At 44.4% G+C, this 25,633-nt stretch overlaps 1 non-coding gene across 1 annotated transcript; it reads right to left on the minus strand.

Annotated features, from left to right (window-relative positions):
* Positions 1-15,966: 15,966 nt before the first annotated feature.
* Positions 15,967-16,037, minus strand: TRNAR-UCU (transfer RNA arginine (anticodon UCU)). The gene has a single exon. It is a non-coding gene; the product is annotated as a tRNA-Arg (tRNA).
* Between the last annotated feature and the right edge of the window lie 9,596 nt (positions 16,038-25,633).

Raw genomic sequence — 25,633 nt, forward strand, 5'->3', positions numbered from 1 at the left:
AGTTTTTAAAGACAATGTTCTACATTCTACCTTGGTGAGTAGCGTCTGGGGTCTTAAAAGCCTGTGAGCAGCCGTGTAAGATACTCCATCGGTCTCACCCCTTTGGGAGCAAGGGAGAATGAAGAAAACAAGATACAAGGGAAAAATTAGTCCAATGGACTAATGGACCACAACTACCACGGCCTCCACCAGACTGAGTCCAGTACAACTAGATGGTGCCCGGCTACCACCACTGACTGCTCTGACCAGGATCACAACAGAGGGTTCTGGACAGAGCTGGAGAATAAGTAGGACAAAATTCTAACTCAAAAAAAGACCAGACTTACTGGCCTGACAGAGACTGGAAAAACCTCGAGAGTATGGCCCCTGAGCATCCTTTTAGCTCTGTAATGAAGTCACTCCCGAGGCTCACTGTTCAGCCGGGGGTTGGACAGCCCCATAAAACAAAACGAGACTAATGGGGCACAACAGCCCAGGGACAAGGGCAAGAAGGCAGGAGGGGACAGGAAAGCTGGTAATAGGGAACCCAAGGTTGAGAAGGGACAGTGTTGGCATGTCGTGGGGTTGTTAACCATTGTCATAAAACAATACGTATACCAACTGTTCAATGAGAAACTATTTGTTCTGTAAACCTTCATCTAAAGTACAATAAAATAAAATACAATACTGCCAAATGCTGATTATCAAGCAGTTCACTGTCACGGAGGCTTTAGAAAGAAACAAGTAAACGATGGAAGTGCTCCAGAAATATCTTTGAGTGCCAGATATCAATCTCATGTAACACCATCATTGATACACCTGAATCTTGCATGAAAAGAAAGATGAAAGTGTATGAAGTTCTTTCAAGTAGATTTTCCTTCTTAAACAACTGTGGATATACTTTATGAAGAATGTATGAAGGCATCCAAGAAATTAGTGCAGGCTTAACTCAGTGAAGAAACCCTGGTGGCATAGTGGTTAAGTGCTATGGCTGCTAACCAAAAGGTGAGCAGTTCGAATCCACCAGGAGCTCCTTGGAAACTCTATGGGGCAGTTCTACTCTGTCGTATAGGGTCACTATGAGTCGGAATTGACTTGATGGCAACCGATTTTGGTTTATCTCAATGACTTAAATACAAACCTTTATGGAGAAGTGTGACAATTTCATTTTTATGTAAGAACTAAGTTTACAGATCCAAAAAAGACAAATTTTACTCAAGTAGGCATGTTTTATTCCATAATAGAAGATAAAATACAATGCGTATTTCCCAATGTTGAAATTGCATCATGTATACTTCTAACTTTCATGATCGCAAACTGCACCACAGAACGCTCATTTTTGTCCCTAAAGAGACTCAGAAACTCTCAATGTACAATAATGATTCAAGACTCAATTCATTATCCTTATTATGTATGAAAGATATTGTTCAGCAGCTTAATTGTGATAAAATCACTGAAGGATTTCTAAGAACAAATAGAAAAAAATGTTTTTAATTATAACATGTTAGAGATGAAAGATCTATCTAAAAATACAGTAAATTGTTATATTTGTTTTATGATCATTAAATTTTCTTTTCATTTGTTCACTATCATTATAGCACTTATTATGAAACAAGCATCATAGGAAGTAGGAGCCATTTAAAGCAAAATTGGTGAAAGTCAATTTTTTGTTGTGGGAGATCAACAGAATTTTACACTGATTGTTGAAAAAACTAAGTTCACTGACTCATTTTCTTTGTTATAGAATATGTGGAGTATTCTTTTTGTAGAAAATGTGGTATACAGTAAAAATCTTAGTAGCTGGCATCCACTAAAAATTTTATAATTCTGTTCATCTCATTTCGCTAAAATGGCATATGCCATTTTTTGCATTCAATCGCTAATATTATCGTTACACTTAAAAAGAAGTTACATCATGGATAGCTAAGACACACACACACACTCACACATATATAGAAGCACACTTTGGACATGTTATCGGGAGGGATCAGTCCCTGGAGAAGGACATCATGCTTGATAAAGCAGAGGGTCAACGAAAAAGAGGAAAACCTTCAATGAGATGGACTGACACAGTGGCTACAACAATAGGCTCAAGCATAACAACAATGGTGAGAATGGCGCAGGACCGGGTGGTGTTTCCTTCTGTTGTACATAGGGTGACTGTGAGTCAGAACTGACTCGACGGCACCTAACAACGACAACAACATGTACATAACTCACATATCCCGTTCGAATGCGTAAGTAAGAAGAGGAGGGGCATCACAGATTATCCGTGTTTAGGGTCCTCACATGCCTTAATCCAGCCTTGAGTGGACTCAAGCATACCAACAATCATGAAGATGGCACAGGGCTGGGAAACGTCTCCCCCGTTGTACATGTGGTCACCATGAGTCGGAGCCGACTGACAGCAACTAATCATAACAACAGTATAGTTACAGATACAGATACAGACGTACGCATAGATACACACATGCGCATACATACACACATATACACAAGTAAGCTTCGAATCAACCCATGACTTTCTATAATCCCAGAACCAAGCAACGTTCCCCAGGGAGTACACAGGTGCCCCCAGTTTCCAAAGCAGGTATTTAGAGCCCCCCAAGCCCCCGCCCCCACACCTGTCCAGGACTCATGGTGGCGCTCTCTGCTCTGGCCTCACCCTGAGTCCGTCTCTGGTCCAGACCCTGTGTCCACTCCTCTGCTTCCCCCTCCCCTCACCCTCTGAACTATGGCCAGTGTGCGCCACCTCAAACCCTCTAAATGAAGAGGCAGCCCGAACAAGTGCATAACAAAGGTGATTTGCTGAAATCTGAGCTTAAATTTATAGACGGCGACAGCGTGCTAGGGACTGTGGGAGGCACTTCACCAACCCACTCCTTGAAATCTCACCCTAACAGTGTCGGTATTGCTCTTATTTGACGGAGGACACAGGGGACCAGAAAGGTCCATTAATTTCCACAAATCACACACATGTGCTGTGAGACATGTGACCGGCTCAGGCAGATCTGAGTGTGGGACCAGAAGAGCATCATCTGACCTTGAGGACAAACAGGGTGCTGAGAGTGCACGGTGGGGCCGTGAGCCTGCATCCAGCCGACAGGGTGGGAAGACTGTGATTGATTAATGATGTCTGACCAGGGCAAGGACTCAGCGAAGGGCAGCGCGGGATGTCACACCAACAGATTCTGGTCTGGATGGACATGCATGACCTATCCATTAGGACCAGGGCAGGGTAAGGGTGTGGCCTGTGACGAGCGGGTAGAGAAAACAACAATACAACAAAAGTAATACTACGATCTGGAGAGGGAATACTTTTCTTTTTTGTTGTTGCTGTTTGGTTTATTTTGCTTTTCTCTTACTTAAATCTTGTATTTCTATATCTCTCAATAGACATCTTCAGACCCTTAAGAACAGACAAATTTCTGAAGCTTACATTTTACCAGCAAGTAAAATGAAAGTCCTCCACTGCAGTGTACTTTGTAGTCTAAAACTTTAGAGTTTAAAATCCAAATTACTCCAAGTCCCTCACACTCTTCCCCAAAATTCTTCCTTGGGGCTCCTCTGAGGGAGGACAAATGGGGTCCTCAGCCATTTGAGCTTGCCAGCTTTCTCTTAAAAAGGCACTCACATTTTTAAAAAAATGCCTTCAGACTTGTGTTCTACCACGCAGCATGATTATGTTTGTTCTAACATTGAAAATACCCATTTTCTGTCTCTTTTAGTGAAAGAGAAGACAGCAAGGCCATGTCTAGTGGTTAACCCTCAGACTCCAAGTCACCTGCCTTGGTTCCAACTGTGGCTCACCCTTTCTGGTGTTTCTGGACTCGTTCCTTAAACATATCGTGTCACAGTTTCCTCATGTAATGTTGTGTTAATGAAATAGGACCTAACGCCCAAGCCTGTTCGGAGGATTGAACGAGGAAATTCAAGCACAGGACATAGAATGATTCTTGGCACAGCATAAGGACACCATGAATGTCGGCTATTGCTATTATTCTTCAGGAAGTTGCGCCATTTTATGCTTGACTTCACATAAGCCAGTGATGTAAGAGGGCGCTGGGCTGGTGGCAAAGTCTAGGTTGAAAGAAAGAGAGCTGAGGGAGAAACAAGTGGGTGGGAATAGTGTCATTTGCCACATTGCTGGATTTACCTCTTTTTTGTTTTGGTATTTTTGCATTCCTCTCCTTTCCCTCCCCACTTCTACTGTCTGTAATGTTGCTTTGTTTCACCACAGCCTCTCATCATGCAAGTTAGAAAAAAACAGGCGTGAAAATAAATTAGAATCACAATGAAAGTGAAGAAGAATCATGGTGTCCCTGGGATGAGAGTCTCCCACCCATGCATCAAGCTCAGTGCCGAGTGCTTCTCGACCTCTCACCTCACTCCTTCGTATTATGCGCTAGAGATCACTGTCCCCACTTCAAAAGCTGATCATTGAGGCTCAGAAAGTGGTATACTGTACCCAACATCATACAGCTCTTGAGCAGCTGACTTGGGATTCATGAATTCATTCATTCATGTATTCATTCACTTAGTCCACAAATATTTAGTGAGCAACTACTATGTGCTGGGTTGAGGAACTGGGGACACAGTAGTGCCCAAAACAGACAAGATCTTGCCTTCATAGCGCTCCCAGCCTAGTTGGGGAGATGGACAACCAAATCGTCACATAAATAAATGTGTCCAATGACAAATTAAGAGAAGGCAAAAAAAAAAGGAAGAAAAGAAAGTGTTTTGAGAGCACCGAGCAAAGCAACCGTACCTCGCCTCTCCCACGGAAGGTCTGGGAGCCTTCCTTGATCAATGGACTCTTGAGCTAAGATCTGAAACATGAGAAGATGAACAAGAGTCTAAAAGTGCATTCTAAGTTTTTGGTTCTGCTTCATGTATTAGTAGTTTGTTCCTTTCTGTTGAAGAGTGGTATTCCACTGTATGCTACACAGCAATTTGTATATTCATTCTTCAGTTGGTGGACATGTGGACAGTTTCCAGTTTGGAACCATGATGAACAAAATTGCTATAAACATTTGCACACAGGTTTTTGTATGATGTCACTTTGAGAAGTCAGGTGTCCCTGACCCAAGCCATGGTATTTTTAATTGCCTCATATGCATGTGGAAGCTGGACAATGAATAAGTAAGATCAAAGAAGAATTGATGCATTTGAATTATGGCATTGGTGAAGAATATTGAATATACCATGGACTGTCAAAAGAACGAATAAATCTGTCTTGGAAGAAGTACAACTAGAATGCTCCTTGGAAGCAAGAATGGTGAGATATCGTCTCACTTACTTTGGACACGTTATCAGGAGGGACCAGTCCCTGGAGAAGGCCATCATGCTTGGTAAAGTAGAGGGTCAGCGAAAAAGAGGAAAATACTCAATAGGATGGACAGATACAGTGGCTGCAACAATGGGCTCAAGCATAACAAAGATTGTGAGGATGGCACAGGAGTGGGCAGTGTTTTGTTCTGTTGTACTTAGGGTCACTATGAGTCGGAACCGACTCGACGGCACCTAACAACAACTTTGTATGAACATACATTCTATCAATTACCTAACAGAGGAGAGTTGAAGTCTTCCATTATGATTTTGGATTTTTCCATTTCTTTCAGTTCTATAGGTTTTCGCTTTATGTATTTGGAAGCACTTTTATTTGGTGCATACACATTTAGGATTGTTATGTTTTCTTGTTGAATTGACCCCTTTATCGTTTTTCATGCCTCTTTTTATCCCTGATACTATTCCTTGTTCTGAAGTCTACTTTTTCTCTAGTGGCTACTAGAAAGGTTGCAGCCCAACTTCTCCAGCACTCCTAACAGAGGAGACACTCCAGGTGGCCAGCAGAAGTCTGGGATCAAGGGATGTGGTGCATTGCCTAAAGCTGTTTAAATTGTTTTGCTTTATCTTTCAAAATCCATGGAAATTTCACATTTTAGTACCTCTAACATTGGCATAGGAGCCCTGGCGATGCAATAGCTAAGTGTGTGACTGCTAACCAAAAGGATGGTGGTTCAAACCCACCCAGTGGCTCTGCAGGAAAAAGACCTGGTGATCTGCTCCCATAAAGATAACCGCCTAGAAAAAAACCCTATCAGGTAGTTCTACTCTGTCACATGGGGTTACCATGAGTCAAAAGTTGACCCAGTGGCACCTAACAGCAACAATGTAGACATGTTTGTTATGACATTAAAATGATGGTATTTTTTTATTTTATAATTGTGAGATATAAGGAGCTCTGGGTGTGTCCTGGGTGGGGGGGTGGGGTGGGCAGTGTGCTGCAATGGTAGAATTCTTGCCTTCTGTACAGGAGACCGTGTATGATTTCCTGTCAATGCACCTCACGTGCAGCCACCACCTATCTGTCAGTGGAGGGTTGAGTGTTGAGATGTTGCTAAACAGGTTTCAGGGGATCTTCAAGACTAAGATGGAGTAGGAGAAAAGCCTGCCCTGCATTCTCTATGGTGAGCGTTCCCCCTCACTACAACAAATAATAAACCCAATTTGTCCAAGCACACATGCATTCCTGGGCTTCTTGAGCGGAGGGCATGGCCACACACACAGGCAGCCTATTCTAAAGTTGCCCACGACCTTGACCTGAGACTCTGAGGCCATCACGTGGGCCACAGTAGGGCAGGTGACAACATAACCAGTAACGGACTTGTCTCAAGAATTTCTCAAATAGGAGCCTTCAGACCCAGGGTGCAAAGCATGCTGGGGGAAAGTTCCCAGCAGGTCTCACATTAAAAGAAGTCATATCAGTGATCATTTTTAAGTTATCTTACCAAATGCAAAATCAAAATTATCTTGCAAAACTACAATGGAAAGACATTTTCATGATCTTTTACTTTTGAATCTTAAATTAAGGTTTTTAAAACTTGGGTCTTCAGATTTGTCCTGAGAGTAGAGTCTTCGGGGATTGTCTTCATATGAAACAAAAGTTGTTCAGGTCTGGGAAGCATGGTTCCACTCCTTGGTTTCCTTGGAGGCAGTTTAGAGCTGTGGAAAGCTGCTCTGGTTGATGGCTGTGAGGGTGGATTCCGGGGTCAAGAGGCCTGGGTTCCAGTCCTAGCTCCATCACTGAATGAGTTATTAACCTTTCTGTGCTTCAGTTACCCTATCTGTAAAATGGAAATATTAATTGTAGCTTACCTCATTGGATTAAATTTGTTAATATATGTGTGGTAAGTTGAATAATGGCCCCCTAAAATATTTCCACATCCTAATATCTGGAACCTGTAAATCCTAATCCCTGGAACCTGTTACCATATGTGGCCAAAAAAAAAAAAAAGACTTTGAAAATGTGATGAAGGTAATGATCTTGAAATGTGGCCATTTTCTTGGATTTTCCAGGTGGGCCCTAAATGCAATTACAAGCGTCCTCTAAGAGAAAGCAGAGAGAGATGGTCCCCAAACAGCAGAGAAGGTGATATGAAAATGGAGCTGAGAGAGAGCTGATGATGTTGGCTTTGAAGATTGGAGTGATGTGGCCACAAGCCAAGGAATACCTGGAGCCACGGGAAGCCAGAAGAGACAAGGAATGGAAACTCCTTGAGAGCCTCTGCAGGGAGTGTGGCTCCGTCGACCCCTTCATTTTGGACTTCTGGCCTCCAGACTGTGAGAGTACATTTCTACAGCCACTGATCTGTGGTGATTTGTTGTAAAGGAATACAATACGTAAAGCCTAAAGTGCAGGTTTCTCAGCTTGGACACCACTGACCTTTGCGGCTGGATGAGCCTGTGTTGTGGGAGCTGCCCTGTGCATTGGAGGATGTTTGGCAGCTTCCCTGGACTCTACCTGCGAGATGCCTGTAGCACCCCCGCAGCTGTGATGCCCCAAAATATCTTCAAAACAAAACAAAATTGGTTGCCATGAGTTGATTTTGACTCATGGCGACCCTATGTGTTTCAGGGTAGAACTGTGCTCCGTAGGGTTTTCAGTGGTTGATTTTTTGGAAGTAGATCACCAAGCCTTTCTTCTGTGGTACCTCTGGGTGGACTTGAATCTTGAACCTTTTGGTTAGCAGCCAGGTGGTGGTTTGTACCACCCAGGGACTCCAAAATGTCTCCAAAACCCATTGCCGTTGAGTTAATTCCCACTCATAGCAACCCTACGGGACAGAGTAGAACCACCCTATAGGGTTTCCAAGGCTGTAAATCTTTTCAAAAGCAAACTGCCTCATCTTTCTCCCACTGAGTGGCTGGTGGGTTCAAATCACTGATCTTTTGGTTAGCAGCTGAGCATTTAACCACTGCACCACCAGGGCTCCTCAAATGTCTCCAGACATTGCCCAGTCATCCCAGATGAGAACCATGGGGCTAGCAGTGTCTGATGCATGGCGAGCATATGGGGTAACCACTGGGTGTCCTTTCCTCCATCACTGTCCTCCTCATGGCAGCACAACGCCGAAAGCTATCTATCATGGATTGAACTGCGTCCCCCCAAAATATGTGTCAATTTGGCTAGGCCATGATTCCCAGTTTTGTGTGGTTGTCCTCCATTCTGTGATCTAACTATACTGTGTTGTAAAGCCTAACCTCTATGATGTTAATGAGGCAGACCACAATCTATAGGATTAGGTTGTATCTTGAGTCAGTCTCTTTTGAGGTATAAAAGACAGAAGCAAGCAGAGAGGAGGAGGACCTCATACTCCAAGAAAGAAGTGCCAGGAGTGAAGCATGTCTTTGGACCCTGGGTCCCTATGCTGAGAAGCTCCTAGTCCAGGAGAAGATTGATGACAAAGACCTTCCCCCTAGAGCCGACAGAGAGAGAAAGACTTCCCCTGGAGCTGGTGCCCTGAATTTGGACTTGTAACCTCCTAAACTGTAAGAGAATAAACTTCTGCTTGTTAAAGACATTCACTTGTGGTATTTCTGTTATAGCAGCACTAGATAACTGAGACACTACCCTTTCCCACATTTTCCTCCACAGCCTTCCTAAGTCAGATTTGTGGTCCCCCCAGACGAGACTGTCTGTCCCACTGGGGACTGTCCCTGTATTCACTTATGTCTGTCCATATTCCCAGGAGCAATAAGACAAGTTCCCAAAACTTAGCATTAAAAAAAAATCAACCCATTGCTGTCAAGTTGGTTCTGACTCATGGCAACTCCATGAGTGTCAGAGTAGAACTGCTCCATAGGGTTTTCTTTGCTGTAATCTTAATGGAAGCAGATCACCAGGCCTTTCTTTGGCAGTGCTGCTGGGTGGATTTAAATCACCAGCCTTCAGGTTAGCCAAATCAAAAAACCAAACCCATTACCATGGAGTCGATTCCAACTCATAGCGACTGTCATGGATTGATTGAGTTCCCCAAAAATATGTGTATCAGTTTGGCTAGGCCACGATTCCCAGTATTGTGTGCTTGTCCATTTTGTCATCTGATGTAATTTTCTTATGTGTTATAAATCCTATCTCTATGATGTTGTTGAGATGGGATTAGTGGCAGTTATGTTAATGAGGCAGGACTCAATCTACAAGATTGGATTGTGTCTTGAGCCAATATCTTTTTTTTTAAATTAAATTTAATTTATTTTAATTGTGCTTTAGGTGAAAGATTACAGCTCAAGTTAGTTTCTCATACAAAAATTTATACACATATTGTTATGTGACCCTGATTGCTATCCCTGTAATGTGACAGCACACTCCCCCTTTCAATTCTGGAGTTCTCGTGTCCATTCAACCAGCTCCTATCCCTTTCTGCCTTCTCATCTCACCTCCAGACAGGGGCTTCCCATTTAGTCTCATGTATCTACTTGAATTAAGAAGCACACTCTTCACGAGCATTATTTTATGTCTTATAGTCCAGTCTAATCTTTGTCTGAAGAGTTGGCTTCAGGAATGGTTTTAGTTCTGGGTTAACAGAGTCCAGGAGCTGTGTCTTCTGGGGTTCCTCTAGTCTCAGTCAGACCATTAAGTCTGGTCTTTTTACGTGAATTTGAGTTCTGCACCTCACTTTTCTCTGTCTCCGTTGGGGACTCTCTGCTGTGTTCCCTGTCAGGGCCGTCATTGGTGGTAGCCGGGCACCATCTTGTTCTTCTGATCTCAGGCTGATGGAGTCTCTGGTTTATGTGGCCCTTTTTGTCTCTTGGGCTAATATTTTCCTTGCGTCTTTGGTGTTCTTCATTCTCCTTTGCTCCAGGTAGGTTGGGACCAATTGATGCATCTTAGATGGCTGCTCACTAGCTTTTAAGACCCCAGATGCCACTCACCAAAGTGGGATCCCGAACATTTTCTTAATAAACTTTGTTATGCCAATTGATCCAGATGTCCCCTGAAAGCATGGTTCCCAGATCCCTACCCCTGCCACTCTGTCCCTCGAAGTGTTTGGTTGTGTTCAGGAAACTTCTTAGCTTTTGGTTTAGTCCTGTTGTGCTGACTTCCCCTGTAGTGTGTGGTGTCCTTTCCTTCACCTAAGATAGTTCTTGTCTACTGTTTAGTTACTGGATTCCTGTCTCCATCCCTCCCCACCCTCCAAACCATCGAAGAATTTCTTCTGTGATTCAACCTTTTCTTGAGTTCTTATAATAGTGATCTCTTACAATATTTATCCTTTTGCGACTGACTAATTTCACTCAGTGTAACACCTTCCAGATTCATCTATGTTATGACATATTTTGCAGGCTCATCGTTGTTCTTTATCGCTGTGCAGTATTCCATTGTGTTAATATTCCATAATTTGTGTATTCGTTCGTCCATTGATTGGTATCTAGATTGTTTCCATCTTTTTGCTATTGTGAACAGTGCAGCAATGAAATGGGTGTGCATATATCTATTGATGTGATGGCTCTTATTTCTCTAGGATATATTCCAAGGAGTGGGATTGCTGGATCGTATATTACCTCTATTTCTAGCTTTTTAAGGAAGTGCCAAATTGATTTCCAAAGTGGTTGTACCATTTTATATTCCCACCAACAGTGTATAAGTTCCAGTCTCTCCACAACCTCTCCAGCATTTATTGTGTTTTTTGGATTAATGCTAGCCTTGTTGGGGTAAGATGGTATCTCATTGTAGTTTTGATTTGCATTTCTCTAATGGCTCATGATCTAGAGCATTTCCTCATGTATCTGTTAGCCACCTGCATGTCTTCTTTGGTGAAGTGCTGTTCATATCGTTTGCCCATTTTTTAATTGGATGATTTGTCTTTTTGTTGTTGAAGTTTTGCAGTATTTTGTAGATTTTAGAGACTAGACCCTGATAGGATATGTTGTAGCTAAATTTTTTTTTCCCAGTCAGTAGGTTGTCTTTTTACTGTTTTGGTGAAGTCTTTTGAAGAGCATAAGTGTTTAATTTTTAGGAGTGCCCAGTTATCTAGTTTCTCTTCTGCTGCTTCTGTATTGTTAGTTTTGTTTTGTATTCTGTTTATGCCATGAATTAGGGCTCCTAGTGTTGTCCTTATTTTTTCTTCCATGATTTTTATCATTTTAGATTTTATATTTAGGTGTTTGATCCATTTTGAGTTAGTTTTTGTGCACGGTGTGAATCCTGTTTCAGTTTTTTGCAGATGGATATCCAGTTATGCCAGCACCATTTGTTAAAGGACTGTCTTTTCCCCATTTAGTGGACCTTGGGCCTTTGACAAATAACAGCTGCCCATAGGTGGATGAATTTATGTCTGGATTCTCAACCCTGTTCCACTGGTCCATGTATCTGTTGTTGTACCAGTACTAGGTTGACCCAATATCTTTTGAGATATAAAAGAGAGAAGCAAGCAGAGAGACATGGGAACCTCATACCACCAAGAAAGCAGTGCAAAGAGCAGAGCATGTCCTTTGGATCCAGGGTCCCTGAGCCTGAGAAGCTCCTAGACTAGGGGAATACTGATGACATGGACCTTCCCCCAGAGATGATAGAGAGAGAAAGGCTTCCCCTGGAACTGGTGCCCTGAATTCAGACTTCTAGCCTACTAGACTGTGAGAGAATAAATTTCTCTATGTTGAAGCCATCCACTTGTGGTATTTCTGTTACAGCAGCACTAGATGACTAAGACAGCTATCCTACAGGACAGAGTAGAGTTGCTCCGTAGGGTTTCCAAGGAGCGGTTGGTGGATTCGAACTGCTGACCTTTTGGTTAGCAGCTGAGTTCGTAACCACTGCACCACAGGGACCTTTAAACTTAGCATAAGAGAGCTTAAGACCCCCATTTTCTGAATACTTGGGTGGGGAAGGTGTTAGTCCTGAATTAGATCCTGCGTCACTTGGGTTCATGGCCACGATATTGGGGCTGACAAATAATTCATCCACGTGAGGGATGGTAAATTAGTTCATCTCAGGGCTCCTACGATCCTGGTCTTGGCTGCCTGGAGCACAGTTGTGATGATGAAGAGGCTTTGCTCTGGCTTAGAGCAGGGGAGGACCACACTACCTTGGTGATGGTTACTGTCAGGAGCGAGTTTCTGCAGCTGCCCATGGGCAGTTCCTTTGTGCACTGCAGTCTAGGGTCATGGTTCTCAGGCCTGGCTGAACAGCAGAATCACCTGGAGACCTTGTCAATGATTCTAGTGCTCGTCTGCTTCATCTATTTAACGGAGGTCTCTGCAGGTAAAATCTGAGAACCCGCATGTTCTCACAGACATCCCACACGATGCTAGGGAGCAGCCGGACTGTGGAACCACTGGTCTGGGGAGAAGCCTCCTCTGGCAAAGAGAGTCATGGGGTCATCGAATCATAACTGAAAACTCGCTGCCGATGAGTCAATTCCGACTCATAGCAACCTGAGAGGACAGAGTAGAACTGCCCCATAGGGTTTCCTAGGCTGTCAGCTTTATGGAAGCAGACTGCCACATCTTTCTCCTGCAGAGTGGCGGGTGGGTTTGAACCACCAAACTTTTGGTTAGCAGCCAAGCACTTAACTGCTGCACCACCAGGGCACCTTCATTGAATCATAGAAATTAGAAAACAGGAGGAAGTGGGCAAGGGCGTTGTCACAGAGGGTACCAAATGGTCATGAGAGTGAAGAGGAGGAGAACAATACCACTGCTAATGTCAGAAAGCTTCTAGAATAGTCTTGCTACTGTGCGATTGCTTTGCTTTTCATCCGCAAGCACTGTGGGTTGTGGAAGTGATTGTGCTTCTCTTTAATGGCTGATGGAAGTATTATAGCAAAGCTTCACCAATTTTTCCATCAAAGTCCTTCTGAATTGAGGAAATGGAACTCACCAGGTACCCTGCTGAGCGCTGAGGCATGGGAGGAAAGCATTCAGTTTCCTTCATGTGTTTTTTCCCCGTGAGCTTCAAAATTAATGGAAATTTCACATTTTACTCCCTAATATGGGCATGTTTCTTTTCTGTATGAAATAATGACTTTTTTTTTTTTTTTTAAAGTTTCAAGTTAGAAGATACAGGTTTATCTGGGGTTTTAACCTTACCCCAGCCAGGAGCCCACCTACTCTGGCAGGTGTCCAGGACAGGGTGGGTGATCTGTGCTCCAGCCTCCCCCCTCCCCACCTCAGGGCCATGTGGGTCCTCACCTTGAGTTCACCCCGTTTCTGTCCTGAATAGAGAGAGGGAGGGTGCTGAGTCTGCTTACTCGCAGCCACATGCACCCGCACCAGCACTCTCGGTGGGCGGACATTCTGGTTTGGGGTAGGAGATGAAAAGAGGTTAATTAACTTACACAAGGTCATGCAGGGTCTGAGCAACCCTCGATCCAGACACCTCGACCACAACACAGACAGGAATAAGGGGAGAAAGTGAGTTCGTCCTGAAGAAGACAAGAGAGAACAGGCTCCATCTTATAATGCAGAGGAGGACTGTGGGAACCATCAGGGCTTGTGATTGATTGGTGATGTCTGACATGGACAGTGAGGAGGTAAAACAGGTTCCATCATGTAATGCAGAAAGGACTGTGGAAACATCAGGCCCTGTGATTGATTAGTGATATCTGACATGGACAGTGAGGAGGGAGAATAGGCTCCATCTTACAGAGTGGAGCAGAGGACTGTGGGAACCATCAGTCCCTGTGACTGATTGGTGATGTCTGACATGGACAATGAGGAGGGAGAACAGGCTCCATCTTACAGAGCGGAGCAGAGGACTGTGGGAACCATCAGTCCCTGTGATTGATTGGTGATGTCTGACATGGACAATGAGGAGGGAGAACAGGTTCCATTTTGTAGTGCAGAGTGGAGGACTGTGGGAACTACCAGGCTTGTTGACTGATTATTGAAGTCTGCACACGCAGTGAGGAGACAGTGACTGCAGCAGCCTGCTCTGACTAGATGCACAGCATCCTATCAATTTTGATGATTTTGGGAGGGGTCCTGGGCACAGAGGCTGAGCTAACAATGGTGACTTTGCCTAAGAAGAATGGGCTTACTTTCCATGAGCATTTTGTTTCATCCTGAGGGATGAACTGGTGCCTGCAAATCCAGACGGGAGTGTAGTCAAGGGCAACTGTTTCGTGACATATTTTTTAATTTTCTGGTTTCTTTTCAGGAGTCATCTTTTAAATGTTTTTGATTGTTTTGGGGGGGGGGGTTGTTGTTATTTTTAAATAAGCTGAAGGATAGACTGGCTCTGTTGAGTTGTCAGTTTTCAAGTGAAAGATATTTTCCGGCTTCTAGAACTCGAGATTCGTAAATCGGCCGTTTTCAGTCTGGGATTCTTGGTCACATTTAAAGCTCTTAGTGATAGCTTTTTCTCTAAAGGACTACGTGCTCAAGTTTGGGAAATATTGACGGAACTGATTTGGTTCCACCCGAGAGGCTGAGAGGAAGCTGAGAGCTCTCAATTTCCCAGTTCTCCTCCAAGGCATCCTGGGGGCATAGGGGGACAACCAGTCCCCCTGAGGGGTCTCCTCCTGCATCTGTGAACAGGTGCAGGACCGTTGGGTGTTGCCTGGCTGAGCGGGGCGGGGGGCGGGGCAGGGGTGCAGGAGCTGCTCGGGTGCCCACTTCAATTTGGGAAAACGGACTCCCAACTCTGTCTGCAGAAGAAAGTGAAGAGCAGCCCAGACCCCTCCCCCGAGCCATTAACCCAGACTCTCTGCACTTGGGGCCAGAGCCGGGGTTTGACGAACCCTCCCGGTGGTTGGAAGGTGCCGCCAGGGCTGCAGCCGCAGGGCTAGAGGGCGCCCTTCTCTGGTGTGAGGTCAGGTGCTTCGTGGGTCTGACCACTAAGGCAACCAACCCTGGGCTGCCCAGGACAGAGGGGCGGCCTCAGGACTGTCCCGGTAGACCAGAACAAGTTGCTCACGCCATTACAGCACACCCCAGAGACTGCAGGGGTCATGGCATGTACGGGTCCAGGTGACCAGGATGCTCCCGAAGTCCCAGGCAAACCTGGAAGCTTGGTCCCCTGCAGCACTCAAGCCGGTGGCATGGAGGAGGAGGAGGAAGAGAATAATAACAACAAGAACAATGTTAACAAAAAGCCACCAGAGTGTCCAGGAAGGGGCCCAGGTCCTCTGGCACTGCTCCTTGGCCGGCTTCAGGTTGGAATCACCTGGGGAGCAGAAGGGAAGCTTTAAAAACCTGGAGCCTGGGTCTGGCTCTTCCTGGCCCGGATGCAGCCCACCTCAGGACCCTCGAAAGGCCCCTGAGTGACTGGTAAGTGGCATCACTGGCTCCTGCTGCTCTCTCTCAGGCCCTCGGGGCTGCTCCAAACCCTCCACCAGAGGGAGCGGAGGCTACAGGGACACCAGACTCTCTGGACACTCTGGTTCCTGCTTTAAAATTCATGGATACTTCACGTTTACAGACTATGCGTCTTTTAATATAAGTTTATTTTTCACATTCAGATTCTTTTTGTTTGTTTGATATGTGGGAGCAGGGAAAGAGTAGGCTGAGCTGAGTGTGGCAAGTCCACGCACAGCAGGATTGGACTGCTGTGATCCATGGGATATTCATTGGCTGATTTTCAGAAGTAGCTCTCCAGGCCTTTCTTCCTAGTCTGTTTTAGTTTGGACACGCCACTGAAACCTGTTCAGCGTCTCAGCAACAAATAACCCTCCACTGACAGATGAGTGGTGGCTGTGCATGAGGTGCATTGGCCAGGAATCGAACCCGGGCCTCTAGCATAGAAGGTGAGAATTTTACCACTGAACCACCACTGCCTCCTCATTCAAATTCTGAATAAAGTGATGTTCCTTGGAAGTGAGAGTGGTGAGACTCTATCTCATGTATCCTGGACATATTATCAGGAGGGATCAGTCCCTGGAGAAGGACATCATGCTTGGTAAAGTAGAGGGTCAGCCAAAAAGAGGAAGACCCTCAATGAGGTGGATTGACACAGTGACTACAACAATGGGCTCAGACACAGCAACGACTGTGAGGATGGCTTCCTAGGCTGTAATCTTTATGGAAGCAGATTCACCAGGTCTTTCTCCTACAGAGCTGTTGAGTGTGTTTGAACTGCCAACCTTTCGGTTAGCAGCCAAGCACTTAACCATTGCACCACAGGGCTCCTTAGGTTTCTCCTGGTGGCTGCTATAAATCGCAGACCAGTTGCCATTGAGGTGACTTCGACTCCTGGCAACCCCACTGTGTGCCAGAGTAGAACTCGGCTTCACAGAGTTTTCAATGGCTGATTTTTCAGAAGCAATCTCCAGACCTTTCCTCTGAGGTGCCTCTGGGTAGACTCAAACCTCCAACCTTTCATCAGCAGCCAAGCAGGTTCACTGTTTGCACCACCCAGGGACTCCCTATGAATCTCAGAGCTGTACATTTCCACATATCCTCCTGCAACCCTCCCGGGCCACAGGAAGCTGATGGCCCTCATGAGCTCTGGAGCGGGCGGGGCAGGAACAGCGGTGTGCGTGTAAATGCTTAACAACTGGCTTTCCAGAAACAAACCACGTGTGCACATGTGTGTGTACACACCACATTTTATGATATAAAGGATGTACAGCAAACCATTCTCAGATAACAAGATACGCAATACTCTTTTCTAAAATTATGCTTTAGGTGAAAGTTTACAGCTCAAGTTAGTTTCTCATACAAAAATGTATACATGTATTGTTATGTGACATTAGTTGCAATCCCTATAATGTGACAGCGCACTCCCCTTTTTCACCCCCGCTTTCTTGTGTCCATTCGACCAGTTCCTGTCCCTTCCTGCCCTTTCATCCTGCCTCCAGACAGGAGCCGCCTCTTTGGTTGGTCTCGTGTATCTGATTGAACAAAGAAGCACACTCTTCACGAGTATTATTTTGTATTTTATAGTCCAGTCCAATCTTTGTCTGAAGAGTGGGCTTTGGGAATGGTTTTAGTTCTGGGTTAACAGAGCATCCGGGGGCCATGGCTTCGGAGGGTCCTCCAGTCTCAGTCAGACCATTAAGTCTGGTCTTTTTACATGAATTTGAGTTCTGCTCTGCACTTTTCTCCTGCTCCATCAGCGACTCCATGTAATACTCCTTATTATAAATCCCACACACTTATAATTTCAGTATAAATTGCTATTTCTTGACAAAATCTACTATCAGCTTTTAAAATTCTCTTTCCAACAGTAAAACCAAACCCATCGCCGTCGAATCGATTTCGACTCATAACGACCCTACAGGACAGTGTAGAACTGCCCCATGAGGTTTCCAAGGCTATAAATCTTTATAAAAGCAGACTGCCACATCTTTCCCCCAAAGAGCCGCTGGTGGATTGGAGCCACTGACCTTTTGGTTAGCAGCCGAGTGCTTAACCACTGTGCCACCAAGGCTCCTTACAACAACAGTGTCACAAAATCAGGCTATCAATGAATGCTTGATTGATATCCAATTCAGCAAAGAAGTTGGCTCATGTCATTGACAAACAAGTACAGTTCTGACATGAATGTTGGTTGATATTTTCATTTATGTTACATAGTAAGATGGAAGAGAAATGACAGAGACATATGTCAAAATTTCACTCCTTTGACAACGGCATGCGGGAGTAACTTCCTCGCTGAATTAGATAATAGTTTTCAAATACTGGAAGAATATTTCCTCAAGTTTTCTGTGCTATTTATAATGTAACAGCCGAAGACATGACACACGTTGAAAGTTAATCTGCAGGATTAACTTTTTCTCCATCACTTTCTTAATTCTAGACAATCAACCAAACAATGCGCCAAGGACTGATATCCCTGGTGGAAATACATCCGTTCTGGCTGACTTCGAGCTACCGAAGTGACATTGCTGAAAACGGAGTTGGGAAGAGATGATCCCAACGTCACCTACTATTTCCATCATACAGATACAATTCAAAAAATATAAAAAACCCAAACCCGTTGCCATCAAGTCAATTCTAACTCATAGCGACCCTATAGGACGGAATAGAACTGTCCCACAGAGTTTTCAAGGCTGTAAATCTTTATGGAAGCAGACTGCCACATCTTTCTCCCATGGAGCAGGTGGTGGGTTCGAACGACCAACCTTTCATTTAGCGGCCAAGTGTTTTTAATCACTGTGCCACCAGGGCTGCTTATACAGATACAATAGATATAGACAACCCCAAGGTATAACCGAAAAACCAAACCTGTGGCCGTCGAGTCTATTCTGACTCCTAGTGACCCTACAGGACAGAGCAGAACTGCCCCCGCTGGGTTTCCAAGGAGTAGCTGGTGGATTTGAACTGCGACCTTTGGTTAGCAGCTAAACGCAGAAGCACTGCACCACCAGGGCTTCACCCCAAGGTGTAGATGATAGTAAAATGTAGTTAAATACTTAGGAAGGGACGATATTTGAATAATTATTAGCTCTCTTTTTAATATAATTTATTTAATTGTAAGTTTGACAAATTTAATTTTTAATAATGCCTGTGGTTAACAGGCAGCTTATGAAATTCTTAAAAAATTAACCATCTGTTCTGATGGGTCATCATTGGGAAACTCCTGGAAGAAGTAGCCTAAAGTGGTTTGGCTTAAAAACCATTTCTTTTGAAGTCTTCTGTCTTAAAATACATTTAAGGTTTGCCTCTATTAGATGATAAAGTTTTTTTAATATACTTTTTCCCAAATCTTTGAGTGAAAATGAACCATAAGAAAATTGAATGGCAAAATATAATGGTCAAAAATACCCTCCTAATCTTCTACCTTAAGACACTGTAGAAAGAGAAAATTAAACCCAGAGCAAACAGATGGAAGGAAATAATCACAAGAAGAGCATACTTTTTTTTAAAATAGAAAATCTAAAAACAGTAGAGAAAAATAAATGAAACCAAAAACAAGTTCTTTGAAAAAAATCAATAAAAGTGGTAAACCTCTAGCTAGACTGTTGAAGAAAAAGAGAGAAACACAAATTAGCAATGTGAGAAATGAAAGAAGACGCATCACCAAAGATCTTAGACATTCAAAGGGTGATAAGGGAATACAACAAACAACTTTATGCCAATAAATTTGGCAACTTAAGAGGAAATGAATAAATTCCATGAAAGACAAAAAAGTACCAAAACCGATTTGAAAAGAAGCAGAAAACAGAATAGCTATATATCACAATTAAGGAATAGAACTCATAGATGAAAACGGTTCCACAAAGACAACTCGAGGCCAGAGGGCCTCATTGGTGAAGCCTACCAACACAAGGAGGAAAACATATCGACCTCATACAAGCTTTTTACAAAACAGGAGGATGAGGGAACACAACCCGGCTCTTTCAATAAGGCCACCAGGATACACATACAAAAACCAAACCCGGAGAACTAAAAGAACAGAAAACTACAGACCCATGTTCCTCACGAATGTAAATACAACATCCTTAACAACATATTAACAGATCAAATCCACCAACATAGATTAAAAAAAAAAAAAATCCATGAACAAATGGCGTTTATCCCTAGAATGTAACATTGGTTTAATATTCAAGACAATCAGTGTAAGTCACCTTATACACAGAATAAAGGAGAGAAATCATAGAATTATCTCAAGAGGCACAGAGAAATCTCGTGACCCAATTCTGCGTTACGGTGAGATGAGTTCCTTTATGTGGCCCTTTGCCTTGGTTCTTTGGAAAAACAACTTGAGAGATTTTGTCCCCAAGCCCTGAGGAGTCACCTTTACCCTACTTTTCTACCCCAGAGGGTCTGTTACTTTTGTCCAGGTTGATTGACATTTCCTGGGCAAGCTGTGAACAACTTCATTTTGATATTTTTTGTCTGGTCCCAGGCTGCAGCCTGCCCTGTGATTGGTATGTTCCTTGCAGGGATTGGTCAATAGACTATGTAAATGGGGTGAGTTGTAGCCCAACTGTGCCTACTATGCAAATGAAGTGTCTGTGGCTTACCTAGAGGGGATTGGTCAGTTAGTGCCCCCCCCACTGGGAGGGGCCATGCCTTGAAATTGGCAAGGAGTTGTGTGAGTATATATATATATGGAGTGTGTATATGCATATATGGAGTCAGCACCACAGAGGCTTTCGGCAGACAGAAAGAAGCAAGAAGAAAAGCACAAAGAAGAAGCAGAGAGAGAGAGGAGGCAAGGCACCCTCTAACACTGGTCAAGTGTTGTAACAGTGAAGACAGCGAGAGACTTGGAAGTGGCCGAATGGCAGAGGCAACAGTGACAGACGGCAGGGCCGAGAAGAGCCTGTCCTAAGGGGATTGAGAGAAGACTTGTCCTGAGGGGGCTGAAAGGAGGCCTGCACAGTCGAGAGGAGCTGAGAGAGCTGTCGTGCACTGAAGAAGGGAGACTGCCTGCGTGCTTCCTGGTCCCGATCCTGAGTGGTAGCCTGTTGATCCTGATCTCCAGTTGCCCTTTCTTCCTAAATAAACCGCTTAACTGTAAGTATGGTCGGTGAATTCTGTGTGGCCATTGCAATGGATTATCGAATACAGAAAGAGAAGTAGAGTGCCGTGGGAGGGACGGCTGGGGTCAGAATTGGTAAAAAGGGGTGGAGAGTGGAGGTCCATCTGACCTCCACCTCAGAGGTATCAGCCTTAGATGGATCTTAATTCTCATCCTGCCCCCTTGTGAAGTCAGACACGATCAAACGCTGCTACTATTACTATTGCTACTACTACTCCCACTAGAAAATCAAAAAAGTCCTTAAAAACTCTCAGCAAACTAGGAATAGAGGGGAAATTCCTCAACATGCTAAAAGGCATTTACCAAAAACCTATAGCTAAGATTGTACTTCATGGTGAGATACTGAATGTTTTCCTCTAAGGCCAGGAACAAGGAAGGATTCCTACTCTCATCTCCTTTATTCAACCTGTACCACAAGACTTAATTGAGGCAAAGAGACAAGAAAAATAAATAATGGTATGCATACAGGAAAGAAGGAAGTAAAATTGTCTATTTGCAGAAGAAATGATGGTGCATGTTAGAAAATCCCAGAGAATGATATAGATAGATAGGAAGATGATAGAAAGCTAGACAGATGATAGATAGCAATCAAACCCATTGCCATCAAGTCAATTTTGACTTATAGCAACCCTATAGGACAGAGTGGAACCGCCCCATAGAGTTTCCAAGGCTGTAATCTTTAGGGAAGCAGATTGCCACAGCTTTCTCCCATGTTGCTGCTGGTGGGTTCAAACAGCTGACCTTTCAGTTAGCAGTCAAGTGCTTAGCCACTACACCACCAGGGATCCTTACAGATAGCTATACATATATGTTACTAGAACTAATAACTACTACTAATAAACCCTCAGTGAGATGGATTGACCCAACAGCTGCAACAATGAGCTCAAACGTACCAACGGTCATGAAGATGGTGTAGGATGCTTCGTTCTGTTATATTTAATGGCGGCTCCCCGGCAGCTAGCAACAACAGATAACATACAGCTGCTAACCGAAAGGTTGGCAGTTTGACCCCTCCAGCAGCTCCATGGGAGAAAGATCTGGCAATCGGCTCCTGTAGAGATTACAGTCTAGGAAGCCCTGTGCGGCAGCTCTACTCTGTCACATGGGGTTGCTATGAGTCAGAATTGACTCAACAGCACCTAACAACATCAGCAAGGGACCTGTTAGGGGCAAGTGCAAGATATGGTGTCCAAATTGATCACACTGAGGAGGAGAGAGAGAGTAGGAGGAGGAAAAAACCACATTTTTAACAATAAGAAATTACACATGTGAACAATGGTTTTATTTCTGTTTCCTGGACGCTGTCAATCCTGAAAGTGACCACGTGTCCCTCTAGTGGCTGCTAGAATGATTGCAGCCCAGGACCCAGGCTCCTGAAGCCAGAGGAGACCCTAGCGCACCCAGCAGAGGTGTGGGTGCTCAAGATTGAGGGGGTGTGGGGTGCAATGCCTCCATGACTCTGGATTCTTTTGCTTTGTCTATCACAGTCCTTGGGAATTTTACATCTTATTTTCTAAGGACACTTTTAAAGCATTTTAAAATATAAAAGTAGTTGCATTTTTTAATTCTCAGATTTTCAAGTTAAAAGATGCCCCATGTTGTCCTGTGGATTCATGCGGGCCCCAGAACAAGGCCACAGACCGCTGAGGGTGAGCAGTCCTCAGTCTGAAAGGCCTGGGCTTGGAGCCCAACATGTAGCCCACCTACCTCGGCCAGGGCCCAGGACTTCGTGGTGGGTATTGTGGGCCTTGTGGGACCGAGCCCCACTCCTGAGTCAGCTTCCTGTCCTCACGTTTTTTATCCGCTCTAAAGCTGTGTCCTGCTGCTGTAATGTATGTGCCATTGTGAGCCCCCAAAGCCTGCTCTGAATGAGGGAAGTATGACTGTGTACATAACAGCGGCAGGTTGATTAAAATGAGCTCGCATTTAGGGAGGACTGTTACCTACAATCATATGGTCTACTATGCCAAATGACAAGTTGAAGAGGAATGGTGTTGCAGTCATTTTCAAATAGAACATTTCAAGATCTGTCCTGAAATACAGCGCTGTCAGTGATAGAATAATACCCATATGCCTACAAGGAAGTCCAGATGATATGACTATTATTCCAATTTACGCACCAATCACTAATGCCAAATATGAGGAAACTGAAGATTGTGACCAACTTCTGCAGTCTGAAATTGATCGAACATGCAATCAAGTTGCACTGATAATTACCGGTGATTGGAATGCCAAAGATGGAAACAAGGAAGAAGGATTGGTAGTTGGAAAAGATAGCCTTGGTGATAGAAATGATGCCGGAGATCGCATGATAGAATTTTGAAAGACCAATAACTCATTGGAAATACCTTTTTGCAACATAAATGGTGACTATGCACTTGGACCTCACTGGATGGAAAACACAGGAATCAAATCCACTACATATGTGGAAAGAGATGATAGAAAAGCTCAATATCATCAGTCAGAATAAAGCCAGGGGCATACTGCAGAACCGACCATCAACTGCTAATATGCAAGTTCATGTTGAAGCTAAAGAAAAAACAAGTCCATGAGAGTCAGAGTACAAACCTCAGTATATCCCACCTGAATTTGGAGACCATCTCAAGAACAGATTTGATGCGTTGAACCTAATGACTGAAGACCTGAGGAGTTGTGGGATGACATCAAGGACATCATAGGTGAAGAAAGCAAAAGGTCATTAAAAAGACAAGAAAGAAAGAAGAGACCAAAATGGCTGTCAGAAGAGACTCTGAAACTTGCTCTTGAATGTAAAGTAGCTAAAAGCAAATGGAAGAAATGATGAAGTAAAAGAGCTGAACAGAAGATTTCAAAGGGCAGCTCAAGAAGACAAAGTGAAGTATTAACAGTGAAATGTGCAAAGACCTGGAAAAAGAAAACCAAAGGGAAGAACACACTTGGCATTTGTCAAGATGAAAGAACTGAAGAAAAAATTCAAGCCTCAAGTTGCAATATTGAAGGATTCTATTGGCAAAATACTCGATGCAAGGAGCATCAAAAGAAGATGGAAGGAATACACAGAGTCACTGTACCAAAAAGAATTGGTTGATGTTCAGCCATTTCAGGAGGTAGCACATGATCGGGAACCGATGATACCAAAGGAAGAAGTCCAAACTGCACTGAAGGCATTGGTGAAAACAAGGCTCCAGGAATTGATGGAATACAACATTGCAGCAGCATCTGCCATCCTGGCCAGGCGTTCTTGGAAGAAGCTACTCACCAGGCACCAGAGTAGGGCAGGAGGAGGCGTTGCCTGGGCCAAAGTGAGAGAGAAAATAACAATGAAACAGAACAACCACAGATCCTGAGCTACTGGTTTGCTTTACTAGATATAGATAGATAGGTAGGTAGATACTTGATAGATAATTGATATAGATAGGTAGGTAGGTAGGTAGGTAGGTAGATGGATGGATGGGTGGCTGGGGGTTGGGGAGACGGATGGATGGATGGATGGCTGGGCGGATGGGTTTATGGGTGGATGGATGGACGGACGGATGGACAGATAGATAAATAGATGACATCAAGTCGACTCTGACTCGTGGCAACCTTATGTACAACAGAATGAAACATTGCCCTGCCCTGTGTCATCCTCATGATCACCGGCACGTTTGAGTCCATTGTTTCATCTGTTGTGCCAATCCATCCCCCTGAGGGTCTCCTTCACCTTTGCTGTCCCCATACTTCACCAAACATGATGTCTTCCTCTAGCGATTCATCCCTCCTGATGATGTGTCCAAAGAAAGTGACTCAAACAATGTTCTGTTGTGATCGATAGGGGTTTCATTGGCTAATTTTTGGACGTAGATCACCATGCCTTTCTTCCCAGTCTATCTGAGTCTGGAAGCTCTGCTGAAATCTATCCACCACGAGTGACCCTGCTAGTATTTGAAATACGGGTGGCATAGCTTCCAGCATCACAGCAACACGCAAACCAGCACAGAATGACAGACTGAGACGCGTGGTGGTTTACCACATAGACACTGCGAGCCAATTAAATCAATATTTCTTAATCTGCTCTTTACAGACATTTGGACTGGTTGAGCATTTTCTACGAAGATGGCAGGGAGCAAAAATTTTCAATTTTGTCTTTTCATTTTTTTGATAATCTTTAAAAAAAGTTATAAAGGTAATGCTTTTCTGTGTCAGTGCTAATTCAGAACTGAAAGACACTTTAATAGCCTAAAAATTCCCATCTCTAAAGTAGCATTTTCCAATATGGAGTTTTCAGACACGTTCTGTGAGTCTTTGAAAAATCTGTCCCTCTGCCTGGAACTTTGCTCAGGTTTGAATACAGTCAGCATGGTTAATCAGGTTTCTGAAGCACAGCGGTTTTCCGCCCCAGCCGTACACTGGGATCGACTGGGGAACTTAGACCCTCTCTGCTCCCCAGATCACTGAAAGCAGAGTCTCTTGAGGAATATTCTAGAGTTTCCCAGGTGACTCCAGTGTGCAGGTAGGCCAAGCACCACTGCCCTTTGGGGCTCGAGGTGGGAGGAAGGCGCCTCCATGCCTTGTCCTGGTGCCTAGACCAATGCCTGGCACACCAGGTGCTCAATAGCTGCCTTTGGACTCTGGGCAGAGGTCAAAGGTTGCATTTCACAGGTGGCAGCTGAAGTCCCTTCAGAGAACATGGCGAGGCTGAGGCTGTCCCGCAGGAGTAAATGCTCTGACTGACGAGCTACATCTTAAGGGGAGTGGGGAGGACATCGTAGCCTATGAGGAGGGTATCATGGAGAGGTGTTTGCCCCCCCGCCCCTCCCGGGTCTCTAGCTCCTGGCACCCAAGAGCCCCACTGTCCATCCCTGGGCCTCTCCCACACGGGTCAGAAAGTGCCCTGGGCTTGTACTTCTCCCGGGGCGTCCTCCCCCAGCCCCCTAGCAGGTGGAGCCACCAAACATGGCTAAAGGGGGGATTTTCCTCACT

This window comes from Trichechus manatus, unplaced genomic scaffold, assembly GCF_000243295.1.
Source record: "Trichechus manatus latirostris isolate Lorelei unplaced genomic scaffold, TriManLat1.0 scaffold00008, whole genome shotgun sequence".
Lineage (NCBI taxonomy): Eukaryota > Metazoa > Chordata > Mammalia > Sirenia > Trichechidae > Trichechus > Trichechus manatus.